At 33.9% G+C, this 10,640-nt stretch overlaps 1 protein-coding gene and 1 long non-coding RNA gene across 7 annotated transcripts in view; one reads left to right on the forward strand and one right to left on the reverse strand.

The window, feature by feature from the left end:
* Window positions 1-4,559: 4,559 nt before the first annotated feature.
* Window positions 4,560-10,640, forward strand: part of LOC123528819 (interleukin-17 receptor D-like) — a 56,019-nt gene continuing 49,938 nt past the window's right edge. For 4 of the 6 annotated variants that reach the window (XM_045308832.2, XM_045308840.2, XM_045308831.2 and 1 more), the window contains exon 1: window positions 4,560-4,708. The gene's annotated coding sequence lies outside the window, so the exon portion shown is untranslated. The remainder of the gene's footprint in view (window positions 4,709-10,640) is intronic. The other 2 variants (XM_045308835.2, XM_045308841.2) reach the window with 2 other exon arrangements.
* Window positions 5,126-8,755, reverse strand: LOC128548055 (uncharacterized). The gene is made up of 2 exons (XR_008366880.1): window positions 8,264-8,755; window positions 5,126-5,432 (listed from the first exon to the last, which is right to left on the reverse strand). It is a non-coding gene; the product is annotated as an uncharacterized LOC128548055 (long non-coding RNA).

Consider the following 10,640-nt stretch of genomic DNA (forward strand, 5'->3'; position numbering starts at 1 on the left):
TATTTAGATATGTCTTATATATGACTGTTTGCCCTCTCTTTTTAAGGTTTTGCAACCCAATCAGAAACTCCTCTTTCAGTCTAACGCTCTTGAAATGGTTCTCACTTGGGATAAAAAAAGCCGAAGGAGGGGAAAATGACAATGAGCTTTTGTAAATGAAATTATATTAAATAGAACTCCATTAGAAAAAGGTTTAAAAGAATTGGCAATGCAAACTTATATATTAAATTTAATATGTAAAATAATAAAACGAACTTGCCTGTGATGGAATAATTTTAGTAATAAGACATTAGAGTAAGATAAGGAAACCCTTTCATGAGTGACCTAGTATGTATATATATACCGGTATATATATATAGAAAGAGAGTGATAAATAAAGTCATGCTTGTAACATTTGACTCTCGTTCATAATTGTTCAAATATCTAGGTTTAGTACTCCTATCAAAACGTGACAAAATTGCATAAATTATTCGAAGTGTCTTAAAATGTCAGTTGGTGTCTGTCGAATTAAATGCTTCAGTAATTCAACTCTGTGGATCACCACTCAAACTTTGGACACACGATGTTTGTCTTGCAAAATTCTATGAAAAGGAAATATATAAATTAAAAAACAATCCTGAATGTTTCGTTTTAAATAAACGAGCAAATATCATTTCTAATGATAGAAAGGTGTAGATACTGAAGTTTTACTTAAATGGTCAAACATCAAGGCATATTGAATTTGTTTGTAATATATCGCAGGGTAAAGAAGTAACTATTTTTTTCATGACTTTCGTGATACGCAGCCTCTATCATTGAAATTACAGAAACAAAGCTAACATTTAGACAAAATGGACGAAACGAACAAATAAAAGAATACAATGGGATATCGCCTTGGAACGGTCAGTGGGGAGAAAACACCATTGGGGGCTTTAACCGGTTTATTGTGCGCCCGTTACCTTCCTCTTAACAACCACCAGGTACCAAAGTCACAAGACAGTGTAAAAAAGTGAATGAAATATTGCCATTCAATACAAAGTGCCCTACTGGAAGGCAATTAATTTTCTATACTACAGCATAACATTATGATAAGATATCTGCCAATGGTGTATGAACAATATTGTACAATATATACAATATGTTATAACAACATTTTGGATTAAAATTTGCATACATAAAAATCTCCATTTAATTTCAATTTTGTTAACATTTCTTTTCAAATTGGTGGGCAAATTTGAGAAAAATGTCGGAAATCATCATACCAAAGGGAAGTAATTCTGAAGAAACACAGCAACAACTTTTTTAATTGGGTACATATGATACATGGACTTATATTCATATATTTTACAGACTGAACAGGAAATGGTCGATTCTGACTTTTGACCTTCAAATGTGACCTTGACCTTTATATAGGTGTCAGATATTGCGCATAGGAAATTGTCTTATTATGGGGAACATTTGTGTAAAAAAATTGAAATCCCTTAATGGATAATAGAGTTATGGACCAAACAGGGAAATAAACCTTTTGACTTTCGACTGTGACCTTGACCTTTGTGTTAGCGATATGGGTGTTGAGCAAGACTTGTTATCTCATTATGGGGAATATTTGTGCCAAGTAATATTAAAATACCTTTATAAATTGTTGAAAAGACAGGAAAAATGCCCTGATGATCTTTGACATGCAAGTATGACCTTGACCTTTGAGCTAGGATCCGGGTTTTGTACATGACATGTCTCCTCATCCAGGGCGATATTTGTGCCAACTAATATTTGAATTCTGTTTTGCATGACAAAGTTATGGACCGGACAGAAAACAAACACCCTATTGACATTTGATCTCAAAGTGTGACCTTGACCTTTGAGATAGGGGTCCAGCTTTTGTGCATGACACGTCACCTGATTATGGGAACTATTAAGCCAAGTAATATTGTAATCCCTTGATGGATGACATAGTTCTGGTACGGACACAAAGCAGACCCTATTCATACCATGTTAACATTTGACTGCCAAGTGTGACCTAGCTTGACTTTTTAACTATGGGTGTTAAAGTTGTGAATGACACATTATCTTATTATAGGGTTCATTTGTGCCAAGTAATATTAAAATCTCTTCATGGATTATTGAGTTACAGACCGGACAGGAATAAAAAGCCATCTTGACCTTTGATCTCCAAGTGTGACCTTGACCTATGAGCTAGGGGTCTGGGTTTTGTGCATGACGCGTCATATTATCAAGGGGAACATTTGTGCTAGGTTTTATCAAAATCCCTTGATGAATGAGCTATGGACCGGACACGACACTGCGGACGGATGGAATGACGGAATGACAGATGGACGGACGGACGAAAAGCGCATTTCTATAGTCCCCGAAACTGATTTTCAAGCAGAAGGGGACTAATAAAAGTTATCCACTCCAATATTACGCAATGTTACATGTACATCTGCTAAATACATGGAATTAACTTGTTGCTAACATTTTTTATTAAAATGTTTAATTTTTTTTTGTAAATTTATCTTTTTATCTTTTTATTTCACTATCTAATCTGAGAATTTGTGAATAAATAACTCAATTTGATTGAGAAACTTGCACCATTTAGTGTAATGTTTATAGTTTTGTGACAGTGGTCATTCTTTTAAAACTACTGCTTCAAAAATATGTGAACAAATTTCATTCTGAATCTTAACATGGTGCTTTTATAACTGCTTTGTATCTTTCTGTTTCTTGAATAGTATGTACTTAATAACAGCTTATACTAAATGTAGTGTTTTAATTATGGCATGTGCATTGTTTGTCTTAACGTTTGAGCTGATATTTAATTGCGCTGACCTGTTTATATCTAATATAATATGTTTATGATTCCGGAGCTTGGAATTGAACTATGAACCTTAAAATGTTAGGGTTGTAAAAAAGGTTAAGGTAACGGTAAATTTTATTTCCCTTCGCTTTGTTTAATAATGAACATAAGCTCTGTAGCCTATTTTAAGAACAATTAAAACCAAATGTACCTTACCCCCAGTAATTTGCTAGTATCCGTTTACAGCTGGGTCGACTGAGGCAATCGTGATAAAGTACCTTGCCAAAGGACACATTGCAATGGGAGTAGCCAGGAATCGAGCCCGGGGCCTTCACCTCCGTAGGAAAACGTCTAGCCCTCTCGACCAATGCCCACGTGGAATTAGAATATAAATCTCTGGCCCTGGTCCATAGCAAAGGCCTGTGTAGAAAAAAAGAAGACAGAGAAAAATGATTATGTCTTTGCAATAGTTCATAGTTGTTTTTAATCGTACAGTAGGTATACGAAATATATAGCTAATAATGTTTGTATGAATGTCCGACTTTCAATAAAACTTTGCATCTTGTATCTTTTTTTTGTCTCAGACAATGTGTATGTGAGTGTTTGGGGCTTTGAAAAGAGACATCCATCTTTTCTACTCAGTACTGTGCAACGGACACCAGGGCATTGCAAAGCTTTAACGCGTAAAATCTTAATGTCTGTCTGCCTTGTGGTAATGTACACGATCAATACTGAGCACCATAGAAGCTGGTGATGGTTGCAACTTGCATATATCAAACTTACAAAATAAAACAAGTCACTACACAAAGTAAACTAATTACAAATTGAAAAGGGTTGCTGTAACGCAATACTAAAAGCCTCCGAGGAAAGAAAGGAAATTTCATGGAATCATTATAGGCAAGGATTTTCCAGTATATACTGAAAAGGCTTGCATGGTTAAGATAGGCTTTGAGGGTCGTAGGGGCCTGAGTACAACAGGACACACGTATATGTCAACAGACACAATCGCACGGTATTTTCAAAAAAAAGGAAACAAGATTGTCATCATGTCTATATTATTCTGATTTTTACAAGGCTTACAACACTACCTTGCCGCTGTTCTTGGCATCATTTCTTACTTAGGGATTATCAGAATAAAGAGAGATGTCCGAATATCAGTATCAAAAGGCTGTTGCCTGACCTTCTTTTGAAAGTTAACAATTTTCTTCTAAAATAGTTTCCGTACAGATACGGTTAATTGATTTATATTTAAGAGAACAAAATTGTGTGTTCAGTTCTTTTTCGTAACGCCTGTTTCTATTTTACACAGTCCACATATCTAACAGTGGAAATCAGGCATATTGATGTCATCAAGGTTTATTTTACTTTATATCCGGTGCAGAAGTTTAGATAGCAGTCATGATGTTTGAAGTAAGATTTATGGATACATACCGACTTTTACCATGTTTAAAGTAACATTATGATTTCCTTACTTAATTACTAACTTAGATAATTTAAAATCAGACTAAAGCTGTTTTGCTATGAAACTAAGTAAACTGTTTTTTCCCTCCATTTTTTAAACAGGAGACACAATGTTTACACTCGTGTGTATTAACTTGTGAGGATTGTGTGCACATCTGCGTGCTGTGAGTTCCGTTTTGGGGAGGCTGCATTTTTGGAACATGGCATTCCCTGTTTAATATTTATCCTTGTTTTTTTATGTTGCATTTAAAGATATGCAGGTCATTTTCATGATGATGTCACTTTGTCCATTTCGAATAATTCTGATCCATTTCGTAGTTTAATAGTACGGGATGGTACGGTGTAGAGACCCTGTCAGGAACGGTATGAGACAGATATTATCGCGGAATCGACCTAATTCGGCACTTCCGGGCTGAAAAATACAACACAATAACAGAAAAATACATGTTTACTAGTATCATAAACGAGTTTGAGGTATGTATAATGGGTATCAAGTCAAAACGTCCCCTAGTCAAAATGCCCCCTGGTCAAAACACCCCCCATTTTGGTCAAAACGTCCCCCATTCAGTTTAGAATTTGGTCAAAACGTCCCCCTAATTTTTTTTGTATTAGATCTATTAATTCTTTTTAATTAATTCATATCTTTTAAAGGGTTTGAATCTTATGGATTATGTTTTGATAATACACAAAATTTTATGATTTATTAGCACCTAAATTAATGCAATCAACACCTATCAACTATACATGGTTGTGCATTAATTGTGCTGAGGGCTTAATATTAGTAGGTGTTATAAACCCATTAATCACCAGTAATAAGGTGTGAACATTTATGAAGGGAAAATCTTTTCTTCTATACAATCTAAATTTGTGTAGAATGAACAAAAATCCTGATCAGAGTTATAACTTTATTTATAAAACATTAATAAAACATCAGAACAGTCACAACTGCATAGTTATTAAGTAAAAATCACATATCGCACTATTCATTCACTGTTCTACACCAAGAAGTCAAATTCACAATATAATAATTCAAAGTGTTCCAGCTACACAATATCAAGAAGTCAAATCCACTCCTATGCTAGTTAATGTTTTTATCACAATTATTCCTCCTCGTGAACTGTTGTAGTGAGCCTGCGTTTGTAAATGGTGCTCATCTTTTTTTAGCAAGGAACTTGCAGACATAACCCCTGCACGGTAGCTGTGAAAGATATAAGAAACATTTATAGGAGATAGAAATGACAAATTATGCATAAGTAACTGAAAAAATATACCGTAGTAAGAGAATGATATTACTGAAAAGAATGTTTAACTTAAGGGGACGCATACTTTGAAATTAGAAAAAAGTGGGTGGGGTATTATAAAATTTACCTGCAAAAAAGTACAAGGTTTTGGTAAATGAAATGAATACTGTTTCAACTGTTATAAGTACACAAAGGATTGCTCACTAAAATAAAAATGAGAAAAACTGAAACAAGAAAGTTATTGTTGAATTACATAAGACTTCTTGTGTACATTCAAAGTCAACAATTAAGACTTTTTGGTGCGAAAATAATAGTGCTTCACTTTGTCCAAACATTTATCAATGTCCTACAGATTCTAATTTAAAGAAAGAATGTGAAATAAGTTCACTGTCTTGCTTTTCATTTCGCATATGTGAGCTAAAACACATTATTTAGTTTGTTTACAAAGTAGTGCATAAGAAAAGATACGGTGGTCAAAGAATGCCACATTACAAAACTAAAAAGAGTATATTCCCCTTAATACATTAAACATTTATCGTTACAGAAGTCTAGTGGCTTACAATAAAGGCCTAGAAATGTTGCCATTATTAATTTTTAGCTCATCTGATTTTTTGAAAAAAAATGATGAGTTATTGTCATCACTTGAGCGGTTGTCGGCGTCGGCGTCGGCGTCTGCGTCGGCGTTGCCTGGTTAAGTTTTATGTTTAGGTCAGCTTTTCTCCTAAACTATCAAAGCTATTGCTTTGAAACTTGGAATACTTGTTCACCATCATAAGCTGACCCTGTATAGCAAGAAACATAACTCCATCTTGCTTTTTGCAAGATTTATGGCCCCTTTTGTACTTAGAAAATATCAGATTTCTTGGTTAAGTTTTATGTTTAGGTCAACTTTTCTCCTAAACTATCAAAGCTATTGCTTTGAAACTTGGAATACTTGTTCACCATCATAAGCAGACCCTGTACATCAAGAAACATAACTCCATCTTGCTTTTTGCAAGATTTATTGCCCCTTTTGGACTTAGAAAATCAGTTTCTTGGTTAAGTTTTTATGTTTAGGTCAGCTTTTATCCTAAACTATCAAAGCTATTGCTTTAAAACTTGCAACACTTGTTCACCATCATAAGTTGACCCTGTATAGCAAGAAACATAACTCTGTCCTGCTTTTTGCAAGATTTATGGCCCCTTTTGGACTTAGAAAATATCAGATTTCTTGGTTAAGTTTTATGTTTAGGTCAACTTTTTCTCTTAAACTATCAAAGCTATTGCTTTGAAACTTGCAACACTTGTTCACCATCATAAGCTGACCCTGTACAGCAAGCAACATAACTCCATCCTGCTTTTTGCAATACTTATTGCCCCTTTTTGACTTAGAAAATCATTTTCTTGGTTGAGTATTATGTTTAAGTCAACTTTTCTCATAAACTATCAAAGCTATTGCTTTAAAACTTGCAACAGTTTTTCACCATCATAAGTGGACACTGTACATCAAGAAACATAACTCTATCTTGCTTTTTGCAAGAATGATGGCCCTTTTTAGACTTAGAAAATCATGGGTAGGACAATATTTCTATTACACAAAAAAAATCAGATGAGCGTCAGCACCCGCAAGGCGGTGCTCTTGTTAACTTGGTATTCATGAACTACAATGCACTTACAGATCAGCTCACGCGGAAAACCCACTTTCCGTTTTTCCTCGAAGGAAAAATCTTGCATAGCGAGGAATTTCTCCGAGTACTGCCTAATTCTGACTCGGAGTACCGACTGGTATAGTTTTATTACTTTAGCGGAATTTCGTCGAGTCACTCCGAGAAATTACTTGACGGAACTCCGAGTCGAAATATACAGGTAACACTTCCGGTATTTTATGGCCACTCCGCGCGACTCCGAGTCTGTAATAAACAATAAATCGGTCATTTCGAGTGCCGCGAGATGATTTGACGAAACTTCGAGGCAGTATTTCCTTACTTACGGATTGTTTTTACATAATTAGCTTTTTTTTTTCTTTTCTTTTTTTTATTTGAATGTATGAATGTATGAAACTGTTGTGAATTATGATATTGAAATAGTTTCTGACCATGCGAATTAGATTAAGAAGTATATCTATTTAATATAATAAACTAAATTATTAATCAAACGAAATTAAACAAACTTTGAAAGGAAAGTGATTTGTTAAATTTTGATATTTAAATAATTTCTGACTTTGCAAATTAAATCAAAGAGCTATAAAAATAAACTTTAAAATAACACCCGCTAAAAGTAAATTGTTTAGTATGATATTGAAATACATGCGAATTAGATTTAGAAGTAAATTTCAGAATCTCTTGATTGAATTAACACCTACTGATAACACATTATCTCCTCTGATTGGATTAACTTGACAATGCATTGATTACTTGTATATTTGAATTTGTTTGCTTTCATAAAGTGATTATGATCTGTATATTGTTTATTTCTTTCTGACCAGATTTTACAATATTTTATAAAATAAAATAAAAATATTATTAAATGGTAAAAAGTAGTTAAGCAGATTTTGGTCAGCTAATGGAATGTAAACATACAAACTGTATAACTCTATGTAATGGGCCTTTTTGTTCCTTAAATAATGTATATATCTAAATAATGTATAATTTTATATGATGTATAGTTCAGCCAGAAAATTACATATTTGCCAAAAAAGTAGTTAGACAATTCGGAATATGATAAGTATTCCGCAAAAGATATTGTTTACTGAAGTCTAGTAATTCAAGAAATCAATAATAATAATAATAGTAACATGAATATAACTTACCTGTGTCACAGGTTCTGTGTTGCCAGCTGCCATACGAGTCGCAGGCAATGGCATGTTGACGCAGTCTGACTTCGTTTCTACACTTAATGCAAGGATACTCCATAAATACGTTATCTTATAAAAGCACCGATATTTAAACAAATAACAATCCAACACACTATTCACAGAGACAGACAGTATACATACACTAGGATACTAAGAAAATTAGTGGTTGAATATAATAGTTATAACTTTTTCCACATTATTTAATTATTGTGCAATTAAACTTTAGATACTTAAAAAATGATTGTTTACAAACATCTTGTTTTATGATCCATTATCCCTTTGTCCTCATGCAGTTGTAACAATTTCATTTATAACATAACAACATTATAATTTCATTTAATTTTATTATTAAATAACAGAAACATCACTTTTTCACTATATAAACATCAGATATAATTTCACAACAATGCTATAACATTCTAAAACTAATGGTTGACAACATTCTAATTAAAAACTATGCATGTAAAACAGTATAATGAACATTTAATATTACCAAATTAATTTAATTAATATGTATTTACATATGTAATTTTTAAGGGGGGTGTTTTGACTTGGTAATTTTTGGAAGGGGGGTGTTTTGACCAGAAAAGGGGGACGTTTTGACCAAAATGGGGGGTGTTTTGACCAGGGGCCGTTTTGACTAGGGGACGTTTTGACTAACATCCGTATAATGTGAATAATTTTCATAGAAACCTTTTTTTTTCATAAATTTAGGCAACATTCATGATTTGGGCAAAGAGACTGAGAAAAAAATGTTACACGATAGTCGATACCACAGACACTTGGGGGTCAGCACCCCTCCCATGCCGCCCCTGATAACCCTCAGTCAATATATTTTTGTTTTTTAAAACAAACTGAGCACATGTCTTGATCATCCAACGACTTCTGTTACCATTAACATGTTTGAAAAATTCCCATACTCTATCAATGCTCAAAAAAACTAAAGACAACTTACTTCACAATGTAAACACGATTTTCTTGTCCAAGGAATAGGATCCCAGCTTGATGTTGGGTAGTCGAATTTACTACATAGAGCCGGGACACAGACGATATCGTTAGCGGTTAAAATAAAAATACTTGCTTAGAAACTCAACTGCTGCAATGGTCGAGATAGTACAGACGCTGGTTCTGAAAGAACTTTTTGGGCAGGGCCACGGGTTCGATCCGCGCTTCGGCCATTCTTTTTTTTTAATATAATATTTTCATTTTCTTTTTAAACAATATATTCTCAAGATATAAAAAAATAGTTGACATTAAAGCATAAACAGTTTCAGAGCTCCGGATAAGTTTTTGTGCAATTAGTAACAGTACTACCAGATGTTTTGTGAAATTAGTAATGTATTTTGTGAAATTAGTAACGGTACTACCTGACAATTTGTGAAATAAGTAACGTTACTACCAAATAACATCAGTGCTTGAAATTCTTAAATGGCAGACATTAGAACAGAGAAGAATACATGCATCTTTAATTATGTTGTATAAAATATCACACAACCTCGTCTCTGTAGATCATAACCACCTGACAGCCTCTAGAAATTTAAACTTTATCATTCCATCTTCAAGAACACAATATCATATGAACTCCTTTTTCCCCCGCATGATCAGATACTGGAACGCCTTGCCTTATAACATCAAGGACAGTGTGAACCTTCACTGCTTCACATCTGACCTAGACTCGCATATGTACTAATGTCATCATCCTGTTTTTATTTTTAACAAAGCTGTACATATTACTGCTCTTACTCTCTTAACACATGCATATCATGTAACATAACAACATGTTTTTAACAACTGCCCCGACCTCCCAGTTATGATCAGAAATTGAGTGTTGGGAGTATCCCCGTAGATGTAGGTAACAGGCAAAAATTAGTAACATTACAAGAAAATTTCTTTAGTATCCATACCACTTGACTTACTTTTGAAATGAAATTAGTAAGACTCTTATATCATGCTTTGGCAAAAAATGTGTCGTATAACCCTGATTTATTTTTGTAGTACTAGTAGCAACCACGAGCTCATCAACAATGGGACGAATAATGTCTTCTTCAATGTTTATTTCTTTCGCCGATGAAGAAACATATGTAAGGAGTGTGTAGGAATTTCTAATTACTTTTTCGACCTGCCTGTCGCACTGCACGCCTCCATTTTATTTTGACTTGATCAGTAGGTTGGGAAAAAAGAAGCAAAATAATGCACGAAAGTGGTAAACCAGTCTATTGCTTTTCGCAAATTAAATAAAGTACCGGAAAGATATATTGGGTAAATGCGCAACTCGGCGCAGACATGCGATACGGCTCGATCTTCCTTTGAAATTCGTAATACTGTTTACATG

Source organism: Mercenaria mercenaria, chromosome 13 (genome assembly GCF_021730395.1).
Source record: "Mercenaria mercenaria strain notata chromosome 13, MADL_Memer_1, whole genome shotgun sequence".
Taxonomy (NCBI): Eukaryota; Metazoa; Mollusca; class Bivalvia; order Venerida; family Veneridae; genus Mercenaria; species Mercenaria mercenaria.